The sequence below is a fragment of the Sus scrofa genome, chromosome 9 (assembly GCF_054392235.1).
Source record: "Sus scrofa isolate SSC_HxYL_T2T_F1_AM1 chromosome 9, Sscrofa_HxYL_maternal_Yorkshire_Landrace_v2.0, whole genome shotgun sequence".
Classification (NCBI taxonomy): Eukaryota; Metazoa; Chordata; class Mammalia; order Artiodactyla; family Suidae; genus Sus; species Sus scrofa.
This window is the reverse complement of record NC_139391.1, coordinates 34896697-34921573: the sequence shown is the minus strand read 5'-3', so window position 1 is coordinate 34921573 and position 24877 is coordinate 34896697. Positions and strand designations below refer to the sequence as shown.

Below are 24877 nucleotides of genomic sequence, written 5' to 3'. Positions count from 1 at the left end.
CTTCCTTGCCCAAAGAGTATACAAAATAACAGCCAACAGGATCCACTACCCAACCCAGAACAGGCAGACAGGTGGTCCCTTTGCATCTCAGGTCATTTACCTGTAGCCTGGACTTAAAAACATTTACTAAAAATGTGGAGAAGCATGCACAAGGTAAATATTCAAAATTTTTCACATGGCAACTGGCACACACACAAAATTGTTACTTTCTTTTCACTTTTCATGCTTTTTGAATGTATTCCTTCATCTAAAATGGAAATGTAAGAGTTTTTCTTTTTAAAGAAGGTGTCATAAATCAAGCAAATCAGGAAAGAAGGAAGGGAGGGAGGGGAAGGGAAGGGAGGAAGGGAGGAGAGAAGAAAAGAAACAAGGAAAGGTGGAAGGAATACGGAAAAAACAGAGGAAGAAGTGGGGGAGAAAGAACTATCTGAAAGTTCCATCCTTTCAGCCCCATAATATGAAGCAGCACAGCACAGTTAACATGTTAACAGTTCAGCTTCTGGTTTTAGACTTGTCTAGCTATCCTTAATTCTCAATTCTCTCTTACACTGGATAATTTTCCTAACTTCCCTGTGCCTCAACTTCTCCATTTGTGAAAAGGGGATATTAATTATTCTTTCATCATGGTAGTGTTATAAGGATTAAAGACATTGGAGTTCCCATCATGGCACAGCAGAAACGAATCTGACTAGGAACCATGAGGTTGCGGGTTCAATCCCTGGCCTGGCTCAGTGGGTTAAGGATCCAGCATTGCCATGAGCTGTGGTGTAGGTCACACATGCGGCTTAGATCCGGTGTTGCTGTGGCTGTGGCTTAGGCTGGTGGCTACAGTTCCTATTAGACCCCTAGCCTGGGAACCTCCATATGCCACAGGTGCAGCCTTAAAAAGGACAAAAGACCAAAAAAAAAAAAAAAAAAAAAAAAAAAAAAGGAAGGTATTATGTGCCAAGCACTCATGACTCTTCACAAAGCAAATGCTTGGTTATTGCAAGTTATTATTATTACTCGAAGGGATTGTCTTTCAAAAATACTTCTGCAATATTCTAAGACTCTGGACACTAAATAGAAACCTATATATTGGATAGTAGTTATTGCTAGCATTCTGTTTCCATTTGCAGGATACAGCTGCAAGTAGTTGCAGCCGAAAATGAGACATCTGGATAGAGAGAATAATAAAAACAAATGAGCACATGAAAAAAAAAAAAAGCATCACTTGGTGGGGGGAAACTATTTTAAACTTTCTTTGCCTGGTGGCTATGGAAAAAAAATTGTAAACTCCTCCTTTTTGGTTGAATTAAGGTCAGAGTGCATAGAAGTTTAGATCTGATCTGAATCCATTCTGCTAGGGAACCTCAGTGTACAGGTTCTATGGAAGAAACCTTGAAGAGGCTCACCCTCTGGCATCTCCTAGTTGGGGCAAAACTATGATGAGATCCAGTATCTAGACTAGTTCTTCCTGGCATCAGATACTGTCTAAGATCATGCTGCATTTTAATTCAAAAGGAAATAAACTGCTCCAAATTTCATGAAAAATGGCTGTTAATTTTTTTTGCTGCTTCTCTGTAACCTTTCTTCTTATTTGTATTCTCTCACCAACTTTCTACCTACATTTGCAGACCTGGAAATAGGATATTCTTCTCATGATGCTTTACATGTTCTTTTGAAACAGTGAGAGCAAGATCCTTGCTCCAGAACAAGAACTGATGTTTCAAGGGAGGCCAGTCAGCTCCATGGCCATGCCAGCCTCTGCTCACAGGGACCAGGGGATACATCCTGAATGTCATGTTAGATAGATAGTGTTTTTTCGTCTCCAGCTTTTGTAAAGCATTTTTATTTCTCATTATTAGCACTAAGGAAAAGATTGAAAAAAAATCTTGTATCATTTTCTTTTTTGTCATTGGTGGTTAGTCAACAAAGGGCATGCATAAACAATTTTAGTTCAGTGTATGAGCCTCATTTGGGCACTTTCCAAGTGCCAGCCCTTGTGCAGGTGGGAATAGAAAGACAAAGACATGGACCTTTCCAGTGGCTTAGACTCTAGTAGAGGACACCATCTTATAAATAAATAGAATGTAATGAAACATGGCAGGTGTCACAATAAAGGTTTATAGAAAACAGTGCTATAGCACAGTTGAGGTAAGATTACACATCTGGGAAGGAGTTGAAGGTGTGGCAATTGTGCTAACCTAAAGAGCTCACATTTCACCTTATGGGTAATGTGAAATCATGGAAGAGTTTTCTTATTAAAAAGAGAAATTTTGCTTGATAACCAGGAGAACCAAAAGTATTATACCATAGAGCCAATTCAGTTATTTGAATATTGTAAAAATAAAAAAGTAAAACATATGTAGCCGCATAATATATATATATAAGTGTATATAAACAAAAATATAATTATTAACATCAAAAATAACCTACAATTTGATATTCTATAAATCTGAAAGTAATCTATGGCATGGTGAGAATTTAAGTACAAAATCAGACAAGGAATGAAACCATCAGATGGAAGGACTAGATGGCTAGTTGTAAACCTAGATATTAAAGTTTTCTGTTTAGCAAAGCAGTGGGGAAGTATGTTTCAATGAAGTGACTAGAATTTACATTATCCTGCAAAAATGAGTAAGTCACAAAAATAAATAGATGTCCTCATTAGGGTAAGAAAAACTGAAAAAAAATATTTTTATCAAGGAAAATAATGAGAGGCATGGTAGATTTATTTATCTCTCCTTTATCCAAAAGTTAACATGTCTTGGGTAAATCACTTTTACAGGTTCCAAGCAAGGAAACATTCTGTCTTCTGACTATAGAGGCCATGACTGCTAATAAATTAAATATACACAGGCATGCATACCTAAATACATCCATGCGTAAATGTGCACACATACCAATGTGAATGAAAATGAAAAGAAAAGAAAGACTTTGTTCTCATTTCTATTATTGTCTGATGCTCTGGGTATCAATTACCAAAGGCGGCTGGGCCAGATGAGTCAGTCCCGTCACTTCAGTTGATTTTTCGCCAGCACTTCTTGCAGTACCTTCTTCTCCCCTTTGCAGACCAATAATGGATATGGGTGTGCTTAAGGGAGGGAAATAAAACAAGAGACAGGCAGGTTATGCCCAGCATAACACTGAAAAACCAACTTTGATCCAGACATGTATTTTCAACTTTCCATTTGCCTTGCCTTCATGATATCGATCTGTGTTCTATTTTATAAAGAATTATAAGTATCTTTATAATTCTTTATAATTTATAATTCTATAAAGTCTTATAATTCTTTAAGAGACTGTGTATGTGCATGTGTGCACGCGTATGGGCACATTTTAGAACATTAGACATATGTGACAAACTCCTTAAAATAATGTCTCCAAAAAGAGTGAAATCAAAGAGTCCCTTGTTGACACATAACCTCTCATTCCTTTCATTTGATCCTGTTCGTAGGACCCAACTGATTTAAAAATAAGTTCTCAATACTCTATATATTACATTTCCATGTCCAATTTCAGGAAAGCCATATTTCAAAGTATCTTCGCTGAAGATACTGTCAACCATCTTACATTTGGGAATTGCTGCTTCCTTTAAGGTATGTGGCACTCATAATATCGTCAATATCAAAATGAGGAGGCTGTTGTCTCCTCACAGGTGGGGACCTGTGTTCTCTCAAGGTGCCTCAAAGGGAGGCAAGGAGAATGAAGGTTGCTGGCTGTGGATGTAATGGTTGATAGCGCCTCTCTAACTGGGGGATGAGAGCAGGCATTTGATAAGAGCAGCTGTGCTTCTAGTCTGCCCTGTCCCTCCCCTCCAGAATATGCTTTCATGGACTCCAAGGGAAAAAACAAACAAAAAAGAGCTTTAAAAAATAAAAGAGTTCCCATTGTGGCTCAGGGGTTAAGAACCCAACATAGTGAGGATGAGAGTTTGATCCTGGCCTTGCTCAGTGGGTTCAAGATCTGATGTTGCTGCAAGCTTTGGCACAGGTGGCAGGTGTGACTCAGATCCCACGTTGCTGCGGCTGTGGCATAGGCTGGAAATTGCAGCTCCGATTCCAACCCTAACCCAGTAACTTCCATATGCTGCAAGTGCAGCCATTAAAAAACAAAACAAAACAAAACAAACTAAAAAACCCAAAAAACAAAACAAAAGACCTAATGTTTATCGCAATAGTCCTTACAATACATAAAATTATTTCTGAATTATTTTAATTCAAGAAATGAGCAAAGAAGACTTCTGAGGAGATGCTGAGTGGTTTTATCCATCAGGTTTTTAGAAAACATAAAAGAATATGAGAAGTTCCATGAATTATTAAATATCTTTTTGGAGTTCACAATTTATACTTTTTGATTAATCCCTGGTTATTTTCTCTACTTAGAGGACACCCATGAAGCCATCACAAATAACACATTCTAGTCTGCCTTGCTCCAAGACTGATTTTGAATCTTCTCAGTTGTTCTTTGACCATACACAGAGCTACATTTCTATCCATGATGATGTGCTGAGTATAAAATAATCCCAGCAGTAAAAGACTTCATATCAGATAAAAGACACTCTTATATAAACACATTGTAAACAGAGGGTCATAAATGTAATAAAGAACATGAAAAGGCTACTATAGTGTGGACAATTAAGCAGAGATTATCCCAATTTTTAAAAAAATTATTTATTTTCATTAGAGTATAGTTGACTTACAATGTTTCTTCAATCTCTGTTGTACAGCAAAGTGACCCAATCACACCCAGTTAGTTCCCTGTGCTGTACAGTAGGGACCCACTGTCCAAGAATAAGTCTGGAAGGATTCAGAGAGGATGAAATATCATATCATATTCAACAAGAAGGAGTGAATTACGTCTACAGGCCAGAGATGGAAGGTCCAAACAGAGAAGTTTATATAAATGCTGAAGATACCACAAGCCAGTGCTCTTGAGAAATTTCACGCAACTCTAAAAGCCTGGAGTCCCAGATGTAGAGAAATGGGTGGAGCTAGACAAGGCTGGAAGAAAAAGGCTGCAAAGCTAGGCAGTGGTAGATCTAGAAGGCAATTGAATGCCAATACAGGTGACTTTTGAGTCTGTTAGACTTCCTTTTCTCAATACATCTTTACATGTTTCTCATGCAAGCCCAGATAAAATATGCCAGATCAGAACAAATCGAGGTAAGCAACGCTATGTGGCAGTTTGGAGCACTGATCATCAGAGTGAGGCAGGAGATGGATGGGACCTGGGCTAAACATTTACAACCAGTCTCCTGTCTCCTTTTCAAGATAAATACAGGTGACAGGAACAGGATAAGCAGCTGGAGTTTGTCAGGGTGAGCAATTAGGTCTTCCTCCTTCTGCCATCTCAAGGTAAAGATAAAGGTGGGAGCAAAGAGGAGACCAGCTCTGCTTGAGTAAAAGATAAAGAGACCACATTTCTCTCATTCTTGACGACAAGGAGACCTCCTAGCTATACACACACAGAAAGTTTCCCTGGGAGTTTAAAGGGGAGGGGGCTCTAGATCATAATATGTTCTGCCAACCTCCCAGGGACCTTTGTGGCAGAATCCATCTTGGCTAAAAGATTTGCCCGTACATCGGGGAGGGCCTGAGTCACATCGGATACAGGCAATGAACAAAGTGATAGGCCAAAGAAGAACAAAGACCGGGAAAACTTCTCCTATGTAAGCAATTTAAGCCATTCTCAAAGCTTTCTCAGAGACTGCCTGTGCATTTGTCTGCAGATATTTTTCTCTTAATAAACTCTCTGATTCACAAATTTCTGCCTCTTTTCTGAAATTCTTTCTTCAAAGAAGACAAGAGCCAGGGCTCTGCTCCTAGCCGCTAGTCTCTGATGGTCTACCGACGGTCAGGATTTCTAGTTTTCACCCAGGCAGTACAGGTTGGGTTCCTGGGCAGGGGACTAAGATACTGCTTAAAGCTGTTGCACATCTATGCAACTCTGAGATCAACAGGCAGCAACATTTTATAGGTTCATTTTCTTATCACCATCACACTCTTAGAAGCACCCAAATCTAGCTTGTAAGCAACTGCTTTGCTCCTTTTCTGTTTGATTATCTCTGTTTTCCTTAGATCTTAATCGCAAAGATGAGGTCATTAGGCAACATTTAACTTGACTCAGATTTCTGCTTTTCTAAATATACATAACACCTTACTTAACCTGTTAATTCCTTTCCTGGATTAGGAGGAATAAAGAATGAACAATTAAGTAGTTAAAGAATGACTGAAATTTTGCCCTTACAGTCTCCTTAGTAAATGTCCAGGTGGACCTCATGGGCACAGGCAGATCACTTTGGCAAGGGAACATCCAATTGCAGGCAGACCATGCAAGCAATAGAGCATCCCGGGGTAAACCGGGAGAAGTCAGCAAGCCAGCTCGCAACAGAAAAATGAAGAATCTGACCTCCTGCCTTTATGATTAAGTGAGATTGTGTCCTCTTTTTTCCCTTTAAAAACTGTCATGGATGAACAGAATCTTTGCAGTTAGTCTCTGAGTATAAGTCCACCATCTCCCCAGACTGCCAGCTTTTCCGAATAAAGTAACTTTCTTCTCTACTGAAGCTTGCTCCTTGGTTTATTGGCTGCTGAGCAGCAAGCAGCCTAATCTGCATTCAGTTACCAGTTCCTCTAGCTTTTTTTCTTTTCAGATCATATTTTCCTTATGATCAAATTTAGTTAAATGATAAATGCTATTATTCATAATGGCATCACAGAATATTGACAAATACAGGCATTTTGCTTTTGAATTCATTGGAGTTGACCTCTTTTACAAAAACTTAATTTTCTATTAATGTAACTTTGAATCACAAAAAGAGCTGTATTGGTTTATATCCATTCTTAAATCATTTATTCACTTACCAATATTTGTTGAATATCTACTGTAAGTATGGTACTACCGTGGGTCTTCAGAATACAAAGATGAATAAGATGAGGCTCTTGAATACAAAGATGAATAAACTAAGTCTTCCATCCTCAAGGAACTAATGATCCAATTAGGAGGGAGCAGGCTCCAAAGCAAGAAAATATAATATCAAGCTGAGCTTTATACACCCCGTTAAAGAGATTTAAGGCTGCCTTATTCAGAAAGACAATGACAAAAATATTTCTATCACGATGGTATCTAATTTGATGTCCAGTGGTACATAAGCGTCTAGACACTATGTCATTCTTATAGGAAGTGCAGGGCCTTAGCACATGAAATATGAAAGGAAATGAAATAATACACTTTGCAAAATATCTATTTGACAAGTGATAGATAAGAGAATTTGCTGTTTATCTAGTCATAGATTTTGATTGTCTAGCTTCTTGGCCTGGAAAATCCAGCTGAACTGTTCTTACCGATTAATTTATTTAAATGGTGAACATGATAGAATTTTTTTTTTTTTTTTTTTTTTTTTTTTTTGTCTTTTTGCCATTTCTTGGGCCGCTCCCACGGCATATGGAGTTTCCCAGGCTAGGGGTCTAATCGGATCTGTAGCTACCAGCCTACGCCAGAGCCACAGCAACATGGGATCTGAGCTGCGTCTATAACCTACACCACAGCTCACGGCAATGCCGGATCCTTAACCCACTGAGCAGGGCCAGGGACGAACCCACAACCTTGTGGTTCCTAGTCGGATTCGTTAACCACTGCACCACGATAGGAACTCCAAATGGTGAACATGATATAATTTTTAAAGAAAGCTTCAGCAGACAAAACTGAGAGCTCTGCATGATTTTAATTGAGCAGGGAAATTTCAAGTATTTCAAGATCTGTTTCTACTTGAGTGGACACAATCAGAATTGACTTAGTGGGACACTCTCTAATCATGACTCAGCAGAAGGCTGGGCCAAGGGGAAATATGAACTGCGACTGAGGTGTTTTATTCTCCTACACTTTTCCAAACGTATCTGTCTCTGCTGTGCTATAAAATCCTCGAATTGGAAGGCCCCCAAATTTCAGCCTTAATATAATTAATCTTAATGTCTTGCTCACTTAAGAGGCCAACATCAGCCTTTCTTATCTGTAGATGGCTCTTTCCATCATGTGGTTCCACCATTTCCTAGAACGACCAAGTCTGCTGCAACAGTTGGAGGTGGGGGTGGCAGGGTAAGCAACCTGCTGGATCTACATGGAACACTTGTATGGTTCAGCTTGAGAAATGGCACACGTCACTTCCAGGCGGTTTCCACCAGTTGTAATATGCACATACGGCTGAACCAAATGGCAAGGAAAACTGATCACAGGGATCTGGTTGTGGAAGCAGTGTGAAGAGGCAACAGGATTGAGATCAATTAGCATATCCAGCCACATAAAATATCTACACACCATTTTCTAATAGTAATCTCTGGTAATAATTAATACTTGATATTTTAAGACCACTGTTCCACTTAAATGTAATCATCATGTCATGTTTACACTCAATATACAGATGATAATTGCTTGTATAATGAGAAAACAGTAATTCTTTGGATAACAAAAATTTAGAAACACTCTCTCTTCTACCCTTTTATTTGTTACTTATGCTGCTAGGAATATAAAGGCGATGGCTTTAGTGTACAACCATTTTGTCACCATGAGAGAAAGGAACAGATAGCTGTAGAGAATTCCACACTGATATCCTTCAGCCACCGAAACAATGCCAGCAACTTCCTTTATCTGTGTTGTTTTTTACACAAGAAAACTGAAACCCATTTGATTACTTAAACACACATAAATGTTCTAGTTCTGACAGTCACACCAACATCTTCAATAAGCACTAATAGCTACTTTGTAGTCCTGTTTCTTTGGGTGAAATCAGTTAAGGTCTGTGGGCTCCAACACTCATAGTTATTTGATTTATTTATTTTTAAAAATTTTTGTTAACTTTAATAAATTTTGGGGGGGTTTCCAATCTTTTTAAGTTGAAGTATAATTTATTTACAATATCTCGTCATTAGGACCTGGACCCTTTTTTTGGTGGTGATGGGGCATTATTTACCCAGCATGATAGAAGATATAATTATTTTGAAATTGGTTTCAAAGTCTTTTGTGTATATGATTTTCATTGTCCACCAAATAAGGATATCAAGTGTAAAAATAGTTAGTAATATATTGTTTTCTACTAGTAAAAAGAGGACTCAAGGTTACACCTCTCTAAAGGAAAAAGTAAAGCCTCTGTCTCACTAGGTCACAGATCTTTGAAAATTTTTTCTTGCTCTTTTAGTGAAATACAGCATAGACTGATGGATTTGCTATAGTCATTTAGATATGATGAGTTGTGTGATATTAATAAGTTTGAGCTAATTAAATGTTTTATTTATAAATACACTAAAATAGATTTTCCATTCTTTGTTTTTTATTGAAATGTGACATTTTCAGGTATATAACACAGTGATTCTGTATTTTTATAGGTTATAATCCACTTAACATTATTACAAAACAATGACTGTATTTCCCTGTGCTATACAATATGTCCTTGTTCTTTTTTTGTCTTTTTTTTTTTTTTTTTTTTTTTTTTTTTTTGCCTTTTCTAGGGTCGCTTCTGCTGCATATGCAGGTTCCCAGGCTAGGGGTCTAATCAGAGCTGTAGCCACCGGCCTATACCAGGGCCACAGCAATGCAGGATCCGAACCATGTCTGCAAACCTACACCACAGCTCACAGCAACGCTGGATCTTTAACCCACTGAGCAAGGCCAGGGATCGAACCTGTAACCTCATGGCTCCCAGTCGGATTTGTTAACCACTGCGCCACAACGGGAACTCCAACATGTCCTTGTTCTTTACCTATTGTATACACTGTAGTTTGTATCTCTAATACCCTAGCCCTATTTTGCCCCTTCCAGTTTCCCCTTCACACTGGTAAACCAATAAAATACCCATAAAAAATCTGTGTCACAGCATTGGTATTAAAGTTACATAAAATGAATACATATAAAAAGTATAGAGAATACTTGATTACTTTTTATTTTAGCATTGTATTATCACAATCAGCCACATACAAGAACAATATCCCCACCATTCACTGACTTAAGATTTTAATATGATAAAAGGATAGTAATGCTATTTCATTTTTATTTATATACAGAAATTATTAGAGAGTGAAACATTATCTTTCATTTACTGGTGATATTATATTTACACTTGTGTTGCATATATTCTGCATCATGGCATGAAATGTTAAGGAAATACTATCTTCTTTACATTCTTTGTATTAAGAGGAAGGACTAAAATGTGATTTTGAAGACTTCAGTAACATAATTTCATGTCACATCTAATTTCCTTAAAAAATAGAAAATTTGGATTAATTTGGATGTGACAGTGACTTTTCAGATACAACACCAAAGGTAAGATCCATGACATAAATAACTGATAAATTGAGCATCATTAAAATGAGAAACTCTGTTCTGCAAAAGACAATGTCAAGAGAATGAGAAGGAAAGTTGACTGGGAGAAAATATGATAATGGTCCGTTATCCAAAATATACAAAGTGTTCTTAAAACAAGGAACCCAATTCAAAAATGGGACAGAGACCTTAATGGATACCTTACCAAAGATGTAGAGATGACAGATAAACATGAAAATAGTGCCACACATGTCGTTAGAGAAATATACCTTAAAAAAATAAGGTACCAGTACACACCTACTGCAAATGCCATAATCCAGAACACTGACAATACCAAACGCTGGCAAGGATGTGGAGAAACAAGAAATCTCATTCATTGCTGGTAGGAAATCTAAACAATACACAACTTTGGAAGGCAGTTTGCCTGTTTTTTACAAAACTAAACACACTCTTACTAACCAATCTAGGAATTATAGTTCCTGATGTTTTCTCAAAAGAGTTGAAAATGTATGTCTCCACAAAACTCAGTACATGGATATTTGTAGCAACTTTGTTCATAATTGCCAAAACTTGAAAGCAATCTAGATGCCCTTTAGTAGGTGAATGGATAAATAAACTGTGACATATCCAGATAAAGAAACATTATTCAGTGCTAAAAATGTGTTATCAAGCCATGAAAAGATGTGGGGGATGCTTAAATGAACTTTCCTAAGTGAAAGGAGCCATTCTGAAAAGGCTACTTACTATATGATTTCAAGCATATGACATCATGGCAAAGGTAAAACTATGGAGCCAGTGAAAAGATCAGTGGTTGCTGGGGAATGGGGTAGGGGATGAATAGGCAGAGCACAGAGGATTTTTAGGGGAATCAAAATACCCTGTGTAACACTATAATGAGGCCATTATACATTTGCTCAAATGCATAGAATGTACACCAAGAGTAAATTTTAAGGCAAACTATTAACTTGGGTGATTATGACATGTCAAAGTAATTTCATTAATTGTAATGAATGTACCACTCTAGTGAGGGATACTGATCAGGAGGAGGTTATGGATCTGTAGGAGAGGTGATATATGGTAAATCGCTATACTTTCTTCTCAATTGTCTATGTAAAAGTACTCTGAAAAATGAAGTCTTTAAAAAACGGGGAGTCCCTTTTTAAAAATCATTTTTCCTCCAGAACTGGAATTTCTTTAAGTAATTTGGAAAATCAGTTCCTATCTAGCCAAGGGTCTACAACAATTTGACATCAACAATGGCCTGACAAATAAAGAAATATTGGGGATTTTATTCCCATGGGTTCTGGTGATTCCTCAACTAAAATTCTCAAATTGCAAATTGCTTAAAAAAATAATACTGTTAAGGAAGAATGTGCCAAGGCTTTGGGAGAGCAAAGCGGCCAAATAATAGTATATGACAGAGGTGATGGGGAGCTGGAAAAGAAGGAAGAAAGCACATTTAACATTATTTTTTAATATTTATAAGACTGATTTTATATTTGGTAAAACTTAAATATTAAAGATATAATCCTTCTTAATTAGTTTTAAAATATATCCAAAAGCTCAGCTATCCTATCTTTGCATTAGGGTATAATTTAGCCAGCAATTCATATAGCAGCTTATCTCTGTCCACATGACCATTTCTTCCATTATTCTGACTCTTGGGAGAGCCACTCAAATAATTAATACTGTATTTAAATGATTATGTTCCATAAGCTTTTTTTTTTTTTAATCATCATCCAAGTAGAAAAAAATATTCAGAATTTAGTAAGTCACAGTAGGTCTGGATCTTTTGTTGCCTGAATTCCAGATTCCTGAACATTTAAGCACTAGTCTTTCTTTCTAATGCCATCTCATAACTTGCCCCATTTCATTTCATTAATATCAAGCTATGTGTCATGAGCTTGTGACTCAGCAGAGGATAAGGAGGCTGTATGCCTACCTGCTCAGATTTATCATTCTAGTCTTATTTGAAGTATCCAGTTCTCCAAATATACTATGCCCATCCTACCTTCCATTCCTCAATCATGTAGCTACAGAAGACTCATATTCACAAGAAAGAAAGTGATTAGTCTATAGAAGATAAAGCAGATTTCGAAATGATAAAGATTGAAGCCTAGCTTACACTTCCAAAGACTTGCAGTTGTCTTATTCTAGATAAGGAAAATTAGGTAATTTCTCTCACCCTTCCCAGCATCCCTCATGTCAGCACACTAGACCTCAGAGTCAGAAGCCCTCAAGTCATACTACAACCTTTATCATCTCATTTAACAGTCTGAGTCTTAATTTTTTTCATGCCATTAGAACACTAATAGTATCTATCTCATAGAGATCTCAGGAAATTTTTAAAAGATACCTAAGGTCACCTGACTCAAGAATGCTATAGACTAAAAACTTACAATCAGAATAATTGTACCCCTTAAAGTGATGATACCTCTTAGCTATAGATCAACATAAGGAAAAGAGAAAATACAATGATAATAGGAGTAGACAGAAAATCAAAAATAAATCAAAAGAATGGAATGGTAGGTTTCATGAGTTGACTAGAGTATGGGAAGAAGTGATGAGCCAGGTTGAGAAGTGGTAGGATATTCAACCCATGGATATTAAATTTAATAGAATATTAAACCTATTAAGCCTGTTTATTAAAACCGCCAGAGGACAGTTGTTCTTGAGACTATTCACTATTCTCCCCCTTTCACTGGCTAAGAAAATGTTTTATGAACAAAGAAGACAGAGTTCTTACAATTTGTTTTTGTATGGCATTTATTGACACTCTTTTTTCATTCCCACACTGGTTCATCTTTAGTCAAATTTACATTCTCAATTAAAATGACTTCTTTGGTAGGGACAGTAAGTTTTTCTGGCACTAGAAAGAGCAATGATTCAAGGAAAGAGAATGTGCAGTGTTTAAAAAAATCCCTAAAGAGTTTTAGATAGTCAAGGTACCATCATTAACTTGTTAAATAATAGGAGGCAGATGTGATGACCATTTTTAAAGATCATCTCCTTTTGGTTTGAGTGGAGGATTATTCTAATAGGCTGACTGTTAAGAGTTTTTAAACGGAAATTTATAAAGAAATACTGAGTGGACCTTTCGAACTTTGATTTAATACTGTTTTCAAGTTTCCAAGAATATTAAATCTTGGAAACATGGTCATTCCAAAAACAACAGCATATTATTACAATTCCTTGGATTAAGGACAGAACTTCCTCTGTGGAGGCAAAAGTAAAAGAAATGAAATACGAAGCTACACAAGGGGATTGACAACTGATCTTTAGTAGAAAAGGAAAGGAACTGGTAATACTGGGAGGTTCTTTATTTTTATTTTTAAAATATCATTACGATGTTGTATATGGTAAAAAGCAAAGCAAAGGTGCTAGGCATTCCTGTGGTATGATTTATGAGGCTCTGGAAAAGCTATTCTGTCAAAAGTTTGTTTTTATGCTACAAGTTCTCTGTCCTAAGTCAAGATTCATAGTCAGTGAACACTCAACAGAGGATATGCAGGATAGGGAAAATGGGAGAAAAATCAAAGGAAATTACTTACTAGCATCTGTAACTTTGTTTATTGGTTAATGAGTGAATGCTCCATGGCTGAGAAGAACAGAGTCCACATATATATGTATTTCCTGTGTGTCTATGTGTGTGTGTCTATGTGTGTGTGTACGTGTGTGTGTGAACACAAACTGCTTTCTTGTCACAGGGGTTATGGCTCCCTACTTATAAGTTTTAGAGTTAGACAAGATTTTTAAAAATTTTTTCAAGTAATATATTTTGTTTAAAATATTTATATCACTATTTCCTCATAATACTGGAACACTGTTTATCTGAAATAGAAAGTTTTCTTAAAATGACTTCTTAATAAGTTGGACAATTTTTTTTTTTTTTTTTTTTTTTTGTCTTTTGTCTTTTAGGGCCATACCCGCCGCACATGGAGGTTCCCAGGCGAGGGGTCGAATCAGAGCTGTTGCTGTCTGCCTAGGCCAGAGCCACAGCAATGCCAGATCTGAGCCGCGTCTGCAACTTACACCACAGCTCACGGAAATGCCGGATCCTTAACCCACTGAGTGAGGCCAGGGATCAACCCAGCAATCTCACGGTTCATAGGGGGATTTGTTTCTGCTGTGCCATAACAGGAACTCCATGTTAGACAAATTTTTAACTCTGCTCCAGATAGTCCTCAAAAATAACTTCTTCACAGAGTTCCCACTGTGGCTCAGCAGAAATGAACCTGACTAGTATCCATGAGGACCCAGGTTCGATCCATGGCCTTGCTCAGAGGATTAAGGATCCAGCATTTCTATGAGTTGTGGTATAGGTCACAGACCCAGCTCAGATCTGGTGTTGCTGTGGCTATGGTGTAGGCCTGAGCTATAGCTCCGATTGGACCCTTGGTCTGGGAACCTCCATATGCCACAGGTGCGGCCCTAAAAAGCTAAAAAAAGAAAAAGGAAAAAAAAATACTACTTGACTTTCTGAATTTAGTTTCTTTATTGACAAAACAATAGCATTTAGCCCTCAGTCTCATTATAAGATTATATGTTGAACATAATTCCTGACATAGAATACACACTTAATTGCCAAAATAATTGTATTTTGTGTTATAATCTATCAGGATGGATAGTCAATATTAGTTGATAAATTTCAATTAAACTTTGCCAAGTTGTTCATGATTACAGGGTTAAGAAATAATATGGAAGAAAGGCAACTAGACTTCCATTTTAAGGTCAGACAATAGTAGTGTCAGAGAATAATGTTCTGTTCTATTCTTTCTTTCTTTTTTTTTTTCTTTTTTTGTCTTTTTGCCATTTCTTGGGCTGCTCCCGCAGCACATGGAGGTTCTCAGGCTAGGGGTGTAATCGGAGCTGTAGCCACCGGCCTACTCCAGAGCCACAGCAACACGGGATCCGAGTTGCGTCTGCAACCTACACCACAGCTCATGGCAATGCCTGATCGTTAACCCACTGAGCAAGGACAGGGATCGAACCCACAACCTCGTGGTTCCTAGTCAGATTCGTTAACCACTGCGCCACGACGGGAACTCCCTGTTCTATTTTTCTAGTTTAAGAATAGTGCAGGGTTTTATTTTTCAATTGATTTTTGAACATACATTTGTTGGTATGGATTTTTTTAATTGAAATGTTGATTTACAATATTGTTTAAGTTTTAGGTGTACAGCGTAGTGATTCAGTATTTTTGCAGATCATATTCCATTATAGGTTACCATAAAAATATTGGGTATAATTCCCTGTACAACATTAGAATTCTTGTTGCTTATCTGTTTTACATAGTTTGTATCTATTAATCCCATAGCTCTAGTTTGTTCCTCCCCTCTTCTTCCCCCCTTTGGTAATTACAGGTCTGTTTTCTATGTCTGTGAGTCTGTTTTTTCTTTGTATATACATTCCTTTGTATTATGTTTCAGACTCCACATGTAAATGATAATCACACAGTAGATGTCTTTCTCTGTCTCACTTATTTCACTAAGCATAACATTCTCTAGGTCCAATCACATTGCTGCAAATAGCAATATTTTGTTACTTTTTATGGCTGAGTAATATTCCAATATATATACACTACATCTCCTTAAGTGTGTTAGGTGAAAAAAAGCCTGACCTCACATAAAATTCAGAAGTGAGAGGAGTCAAGACCAATTGCATTTTGAAATAAAACAAATTAATTAACAACGATCTACTTTTCTTTTCTTTTTTTTTTTAATGATCTACTTTTCTATGTAAGGACCTAAAATTATTCATGCAAATAAACATCTTGTTATTTGATCCCAACACTACATTTCATAGGCATATAGTTTTTGTCATATTATAATGGTATGTAATGTCTATTAAAATATAGATTTAGGAAGCTATTCTAAGAAAAGGGTCCAAATGGACATTCTGATATAGTACCCTGAAAAATATAATTTTTGCTTCAGTTGGTTTTATAACATGGTGAGTTTTCCCCCAGATGTCTATAAAACTCTGAGGAAATCAGATCATAAGATAAACTATGATGAAAATGGATGACAACATCTTTTACCAGCTCTATGGCATATTGCCAAGGTAGGATCCACTCTAATTTTTCATACTGTCTCAGAATTTTTCAGCAACAAAAATTTATCTTGCTAAGTGTTACACTTAGCTTTTGGTTTAGGATGTGTGCTTGACTTGCAATAACCTAGAATAAAACACATCATGAATATATATTTAGTCATCTCCACAGTTGTTATTTTCCCCTTCATGAAGACAAATTTCACTGCATTTTTAAAAAAGATTTTAAAAGATCCATTTCAAATGAAGTTTAGAAAGCTTAGTCCCATTAAATAAATGTACAAATGAAAAAGAAAGAAAATTCCTGGGTTTTGAAGTATATGAATTTATAAATGCCTTTGAGACAAAAATTGACATAATTGCACAAACATGTTAATGGTGTCTAAATAATATCCCAGCAGTGATGGGTAATAATAGGCAATTTATGAATAAACAATTTCCTCTGAATATTAAACACAGTAGATTGGAATAAAACAACAAATAGCTCTGCCAAGCTTTCAAAAATTCTCTTTGTTTTGGAACCAGCTCATAAAGTATTGTTAGTTAAGTACACTGGTTATATTAATAATAAACTATGACAAATTATTCTCAAAATAGTGAGTGCAAAACATCACAGTGTACCTCCTGCTTTATTGATCAGAGAAGTTTAAAATCATAAATATGATCACGTTAGACATAGAAACATAATTTTATTAGCATATGAAGGGGCACTGAGGCCATTTATTTAGAGGAAAACATATGGCATCATGGGAAAACCATGAGTTTTAGATACAGGCATGGGTTTGAATCTTGGCCAAATCATTGTATGACAGTTTGGGTTCCCTCAGGAGACTCTAATTTGTGTGCAAGTAGTTTACTGGGCATGTACAGGGGCCCTCGTAATGGTGTAAGAAAGTTGAAGTAGATCAGGTACAGGGGACACTAGATAAAAGGGTGAATTATTAAACTGGATTTCAGAGGGGTGGCTGGAGATTAATCCCTAAAGATAGCTTTGGGTACTGGTGCAAAACATCCACCTAATATTCTCCTACCCAGAAAGAAGGAAACTGATCTTTGATGAGTGCCACTGGTTGAAATTTGTTCCCAGGGGTCTTAATTCCCCAGCACTTCCGGCTGTCATCTGTGGTTGAAGTAAAAAGTCTATAAAATACAGATGCTAATCTTTGCAGTTGGAAGTAGAAGATCACACTGACAAGCCCTGGTGTTAAGGGTGAGGCACTAAAATCATCTTGCTAGAGGGATATTGAACATGCACTGTCTCTCTGAGGCTTAGTTTCTCCAGTTATGAAATAGAGATTATGAAATCTTCCTCTGTCGTTATTACTATGATAATTTAATGGCAAATGGAAAATACCTTTCACTCAATAAGTGTTACATACCCCTCTCACCTTGCCTCCTAGGCCATTTCAACAGGATCTTCCAGATGTTATCTTGGCCACAACTACTGCATTCTTCTCGACACATTAATCCAGTCTTAGGTTACAAGAGACTTTTTACAATCATTTTCCACTATTGATGCACAAGAAATTTCAATTTAAAAGACAAAAATGAAGTACTATTAAATCAAGGATTGTGTAGTTTTTTCCTTTCTATATTAAATATAGGGTAATTGCATTTATTCCTATAACATTGTTAATTTTGTTTATTAATCTCACCTTTGATAGTATAAATATCAGATTAGACTCAACTGCAACTTTTTGTCTCTTCATATCAGAGCTTCTTTTGTACAAATTTTCTCTTGCTCCTACTTCTCCAATGTGATTTTTCTTATTAGGTTAAATTAAATTCTCTTAACTGATCCTCTCACTGTTTTCTTCTCTTTTCTAAAAGATTCATATCAGCTGGATGAATCAGAAATATATTACATGTTCTAATTTTCACCAACTAACATCACTAGTAGCTATCCAAGTGTATACAGTCCCCATTCCTGCTCTAACCTCTTGCCTTGCCCTGGTTCTTTGTTCATGGACATCACTGTGGCACCAACATAAGTCAATAGACAATTCCAAACTGGGCAAAAGCTTTAAAATGCCCTGAGCTCTAATTCCACCAGGAAGAAGGCTTTAGAGTCTTGGAGAACTTTTGGAAAGGCATTTAATTTATTTTCAAATTTTAGTGCAATGATAGTTCTATTATTAGCATGAATAGTATTTTAATAGAAAGAATTTTGAAGAGGAAATAAATAGGGGCAAGATGTAAGGAAATTCAAATTTTCTAGAGACCAAAATAGCTAAGCAAGACAGATCATACCCACCAAGAAGAACACAAATATTCTTACATCTAGATACTCTATTTGGCACTCTATTAGGTTGGCAGCAACCAAAATTCATAAATATTAGTCACAGTCAGTAAGAGGATAGTGAATGGCGACAGATGGCTTGGTTTTCTACTCTCTTGAATCTTAACATATTTGCCTTTAAGGTTGTAGGTAAAAACTAATTTAAGAAGAATAGCTTATTGTTTTGTCATTTGTTCTAACAACGAATTTGCAATCATAATGAGGACCCCTGTCAATTAGCTTTACTAAGTGAAGGTCTATTACTTATCAATACTCAGTTTGGGTGAGTCAAGAGGGCTCCCTAATAAATCTAAAAAGAACACTAGTCAATTAAAAAGAGATGGCACTAAATCAAGAACTCAGTTGGGGAAGGAAAAGAAATAGATTCACCAGGAAATGAGTGGAGAGAGAGAAAAAAAAAAGAGAGAGCTGAAAGATTTGAATAGGAGCTCCTTGTCAGTGCCAGAGATTTTAGGTTTAATTTTGTTAAAGACCCAAGGATATACTCTGATCATTACTTCCCCTTTATTTCATGAATACGCGTGAAAAAATACATATAAATTGATCTTTTAAGGTTTAAGTCACTTTGAATCTTTTTGTTTCTGTAGAAAAGCAGTATTAAATGAAGCAGATGAAAAAACAACAGAAGAATATAAAGTGAAGGAGTGACACGTGAAGCTCACTTATGATACAAATAGCCTATTTTGAATGATCGTACTTGTTAAAAAAACAAAATTTTAAAAATGTGGATTCTTAATCCAGAATTAAATGCTTTGTGTTGTATAACTATATATACATCAATAATGCTTTATGGTTTTGTTTTTGTTTTTTGTTTTTGTTTTTTTGTCTTTTAGGGCCACACCCATGGCATATGGAAGTTCCAAGGCTAGGAGTCAAATTGGAGCTGCAGCTGCCGGTCTACACCACAGCCACAGATCCTGCATTGCTGTGTAGGATGGCAGCTATAGCTTTGATTCAACCCCTAACATGGGAACCTCCATATGCCACAGGTACCGCCCTAAAAAGCAAAAAAAAAAAAAAAAAAAAAAAAAAAAAAACAAAGAAAAAAAATCACTGTCAGATTTGGAATGAAATTTTAAACAAATTCAACCAGAGAACATTGTAACTAGGTCAAGAAAGAAACACCCTCCCCCCTAATGAGCTGTATCACGCAAACTATTTCCAATGAGCACAAAAAGTAAATACTCCAGGAGAGAACTCCTGAAAATGAAATCACTTATAGTTTAAAATTGAGAAAAGTGAGCAAGCTTAATATGATTCAAGCCCACCACTGTAATAAAAGCAGGAATAAGAGCAATTCCTAGACTAGATTGAACTTTAGTTAACCCAGAATACTGTTTCCGTCACATGAATGTATCAGACATGGACGCATAGACCATAGTCTTTATTGTCCAGGTCGGTCCAGATTCTCTAAACTTTATCTTATTCCCCCATTTTCCTATTACACCTGAGAATTTAAAGAGTCTAAAAATTTCTCTACTACTTCTATCAAATTATACCTCCAGACAACCTCTGGAAACAAGAAAAAAATTTAATCATATTTTGTCGTCTAATTTAAGGGTTTGAAAAAATGTGTTTTTCCCATAAAGACAAATTTTATTTAAATTTCAGAGGTACATACTCGATTTTAGTATTCAGTAGTGGTGCTGTCACCAGTTGTCCTTGGTAAATTTCATTACGCTTTTGACTTTTTCATCCAATCATTTAATTTTTTTCACTTATTTTCAAATCCTTTATTTTTCTTTGCTATCAAATTATAAAAACGTTTATTTCAACAGGAAGGATATCTTTATTTGACGTGTAATCAAGAGAACATTAATTTGACTTTAATAATTATCTTTCATCTTTCCTAAACAAAAATCCTTATAGAAAAAGAAAAAAAAAAAAGTGGGCCAGGCAAACTCATAAAGCAGTATGTAATGTGACTCTAGCATGGGGCCAGTCCTCTGTCACTGGCTCCTCCATCGTTAGTGGTTTGGGAACAACCATTATTGTACTAAACTAAAGCTTGGTCTTCCCAGAATGTTGCCTTGTATTCCAAAATTAAGATATCCCTCTCTCTATCCCGGTCTCACCCATTAATGTTACAATTTCAAATGATTCTTTAAAATAATAATAATTGCCAATGTTGTCTGAGTCCAATAGACTGAGCTACTAGCCTAAGTGTTGTGTATGAACCACTTCATTTAATGTTAAGAAACACCCTGCAGGTAGGTCCTATTATTCCTAGTTTACGCAAGAGGAATCTATGTTCTAGTTTACAAAAATGAAGGCAGGAAAAAAAAAAAAAACATTTTATGGTATTTTCAAAGTATAGTATTTCAAATACTATTTGTGGATTTTAAAGTTGTTGAGAATAAGTGAAGATACTGCATGAGTCTGTGTCAGTTTTTTTGTCTAAACCACATGAAGAGGATTTTTAAAAGTTAAAAATAAAACTGTTAATACCTTTTTTTAAAATAGAAAAAGCACTTATAGCATTTCTCTGAACCATTCTTAAATATATATAGTTTAATTTTCCAAATTTCTGTTGTCAAAGTCTCCAAGTATTCAAATACCAGAATGCCATGTTCAAATTTAATTGCCCTTGCAAAGCTCTTTCGGTATATGGTTTATGTAGTTTGCAAATAGGCTGATATAAAGGGAAAATTCACTTTCTAGCCAGCATTGTTCTGTAAACGAGGTCACTTTTTTTAATTCTCTGAAGATAAAGACTAAGAAAACTATATTTGGCCAGGCCAACTCAAATGGCAGACCAGAAAGGAAGCTGTAAAACGCAGCCTGACAGGGTTGCCACAGCTCATTTTAGTTCTGTGTACCTCCTTCCTACCCCCTGACTTCATAACAAAAAAAAAATCCACAGGGAACCAGTTGGAGAAAAAGTGCTATGGTCTCTGATCATTTGATCTATTCTGTATTACACTGTTAAATTTTATTTTTCTCTCCTCTATTAAAACCTTTATCAGCAAAATGGGTTCCATATCTCTCACATACATTTGGTTCTGGCAAGAAGTAACCTGATTTTAACTAGCTTCATGATGCCAATCTCATTTTGACTATAAAAATTTGGAAGATATAATGTTTTATATTTTTCTCTAAATGTATATCTTGTTCAGCAAAAACATGAAGAGAAACAGCTGCTTCACATGATCAGTTTAGACAAACAATTTAAAAATAAAGACCAAAATAGGAGTATTTTACATTTGCATTTTTTATATTATTCTCTAATTTGGTATGTTGTATGATAGAAAACAATCAGAACACAATGATAACTTATCAATGGTAACATTCTTCTCTTTATGCTAACCTGAGAAAAGAACTGCCTATACAAATAGAGAAACAGCTACTGTGTAGCCTGAATCTTTTTGACAATAAACTTGAGTAATATTGATCTGGACATCCTGTCATGTGGATCGGTAGAAATGACAGTATTTTTAGTGACTTAGATATAACCTAAGGGCCTTATATACCTCATTAATTTTCACACAGTTGTTCTTTTTAAGAGGTTCAAACACAGAAACACAGAACTAGAGACATTTCCCAAAAGTAGCAACAAGAAGAAAAAAATCAACATTTTTATGGCAATACTCAAAAAAACCCAATGAGAACTTGTAGCAATGAGCCCGCCTTATAAAGATAGCTTAGATATAGCATTTTAAAAATGCAATTACACTGGAATACTTCAAGAAGAGGAAACAGATCACAAAAGGAAAATATTTCTTAGTGCTAGACTTACTAGTTTCCAAAAAGTTATTATTTATCTTGATTTGTGTATTTTTTCAGAGTCACACTGTAACTCTGTATTATTTGCCTGTTCCCTAGGAAGGAATGTGTTTTTTATATGATGATTCCATAAAAAGACATGTGTGAAATGATTACATTTTAAAAGTCTAAATTCATGGAGCCATAGCTTGTTTGATTCTATAGTTTGGTGGTAGAAAGAAAACCTTTATGAAGTAGTCCCTCAATAGATGCACATATTTAACTTTATGAGACTATCTTTCTTATGTGGGCATTTGAATAATCTAAGAAGAATGTGCAAAGTAATTAAGAAGACACCTGGATTTGTTACCTTTTCATTGTTTTGTTTTGTTTTTTCTTTTTAGGGCCAAACCCATGGCAAACGGAAGTTCCCAGCCTATGGGTCCATTCAGAGCTGTAGCTGCCGGCCTAAGCCACAGCCACAGTAATGCAGGATCTAAGCCACATCTGTGACCTATACTGCAGCTCACAGCAATGCCGGATCCTTAACCCAATGAGCAACGCCAGGGATTGAACCCACATCTTCCTGGATACTAGTCTGGTTCATTACCACTGAGCCACAAAGGGAACTCCTTATTGTTTTCAGTATTTTTTTATTTTTTTGTCTTTTTGTCTTTTTAGGGCTGCACCATATGGAGGTTCCTATGCTAGAGGTCGAATCAGAGCTATAGCTGCTGGTCTATGCCACAGTCACAGCAACACAGTATCTGAGCTGTGTCTGCGACCTACACCACAGCTCACAGCATACCGGAACCTTAACCCACTGAGCAAGGCCAGGGATCAAACTCGCAACCTCATGGTTACTAGTCGGGCTCGTTAACCATTGAGCCACAACAGGAACTCCTGTTTTCAGTACTACCTTACATCCTGAAGATAGGCGTTTCTCCTTTCATAAGATACCTTCCTTTTATCTATACTACTTCTGTACAGATGTCCAGAGCTTCTCTCTCTCCTGTTTTTGAACTAAGTGGAAATAAACCTAATCTCCTTTATTTTATCACAAAAAATTTTATTTAAAGCCTTTTGCATTTCTAAGAGAACCACTATTAAAATTGAGCATTAGTGCTAAAGTATAAAGTTATTTGGGGGGGTTGGCAGGTTTTGTAGTGGGGGCACTGAGGTCATACATTTTTATGCTATTGCTTATGGCTTTTCTTCTTGACAAAATCACTCTTCTTTAAAAGAGCTATTGCCTCAAATCTGTCTGCATAATAGATGCAACCAAGGAGTTTATTAGAATAACATGGAGCCATCTCAGACAAACTCCAGAATCTCTAGGCATGAAGCCCTGGTGTTGCTATTTTTAAACTGTTCCCCAGGAGATAATTGGTGCAAAAAGGTTAAATAACTACTGAACTCAAGTCATCAAGCATTCCTAGCTGATCAAAATGACTATAAGTGAAATCACTGATCTACTTGTCACATCTGCTTGTCTCTACATCACGGTTAAGCAAGGTAAAATGTGCAAGGATTTGTAATTACAAGTCGGCATCAAAATTTAAGTTCCTATGAATGTAAACCTTCCAATGGGATGGAGTACTACACACCAACAAATATGTGAAGTCGTAAAGAAGGAATTCATTTGCTATGATTCTTACTTTTATTTTCTCTCATTAATTTTTATAATCTATATATATACATGAATACATCTGGAGGAATAAATGTGTTATAATATATTTTTGGAGGGCAGTGCCTGGGGCATGTGGAAGTTCCTGAGCCAGGGACTGAACATGCACTTCAGCAGTGATGCTAGCCACAGCAGTGACAGTGCCATATCCTTAACAAGTTAGGCCACCAGGGAACTCCTAAATGTATTATAATACTTAAAAAAACCTCCAAATTTCTTTTTTGGATGACTTTGAAAAAATAAGTCATATAAGCCCTTAGCAAAGTCTCCTTTTATGATGTCTTAATATGAAAAAAATTATAAATTTGTGCATTTATCATCTATACAATTGTTTCTAAAGCTATTGTGCTTTTTTGACTTATAACTAAAAGTTAGCATAAATTTCATGGATTAGAAAACATTGTTGAGGCTTTGAAATCTGAGTCACCACGTCAAAACCCTCTCTCATCCTCTCAATTCCTATGTAATTCATACTCTCCTCAAAGCTCTCTCTCTCTCTCTAAAACACACACACACACACACAGACATTTGATTTCTTTCTTTGATTCTATCTTTACACCTGGTATTTAAGAATCCAGTTCCAGAATAGATAACATCTCCATTTTTACAATATTATCATTTCTCTTCTTTCAATTAGCATAGATTATAGTTGTCTAAAGGAAAAACAGCTATCAAGAATAAATTTAGGGGAATGGGAAGAGCATATGATTAAATCCATTCCCTTTAGTTTCATTTTATGACCATGGGCATTGAGTAAATTTGGTGAATCTCAGAGTTCCCATTGTGGCTCAGCAGGTTAAGAACCCAAAGAAGTATCTGAAAGGATGTGTGTTTGATCCTTT

The 24877-nt window shown here is 36.1% G+C and overlaps 1 long non-coding RNA gene across 3 annotated transcripts in view; it reads right to left on the bottom strand.

Moving 5' to 3' along the window:
- The window catches only part of LOC146399834 (uncharacterized), a 309733-nt gene that overhangs the window by 75079 nt on the left and 209777 nt on the right, over positions 1–24877 (bottom strand). For all 3 annotated transcript variants that reach the window (XR_014815146.1, XR_014815144.1, XR_014815147.1), the window contains one exon: positions 2965–3076. This is a non-coding gene — a long non-coding RNA (uncharacterized LOC146399834). Of the gene's footprint in view, positions 1–2964; positions 3077–24877 lie in introns of those variants that run through there.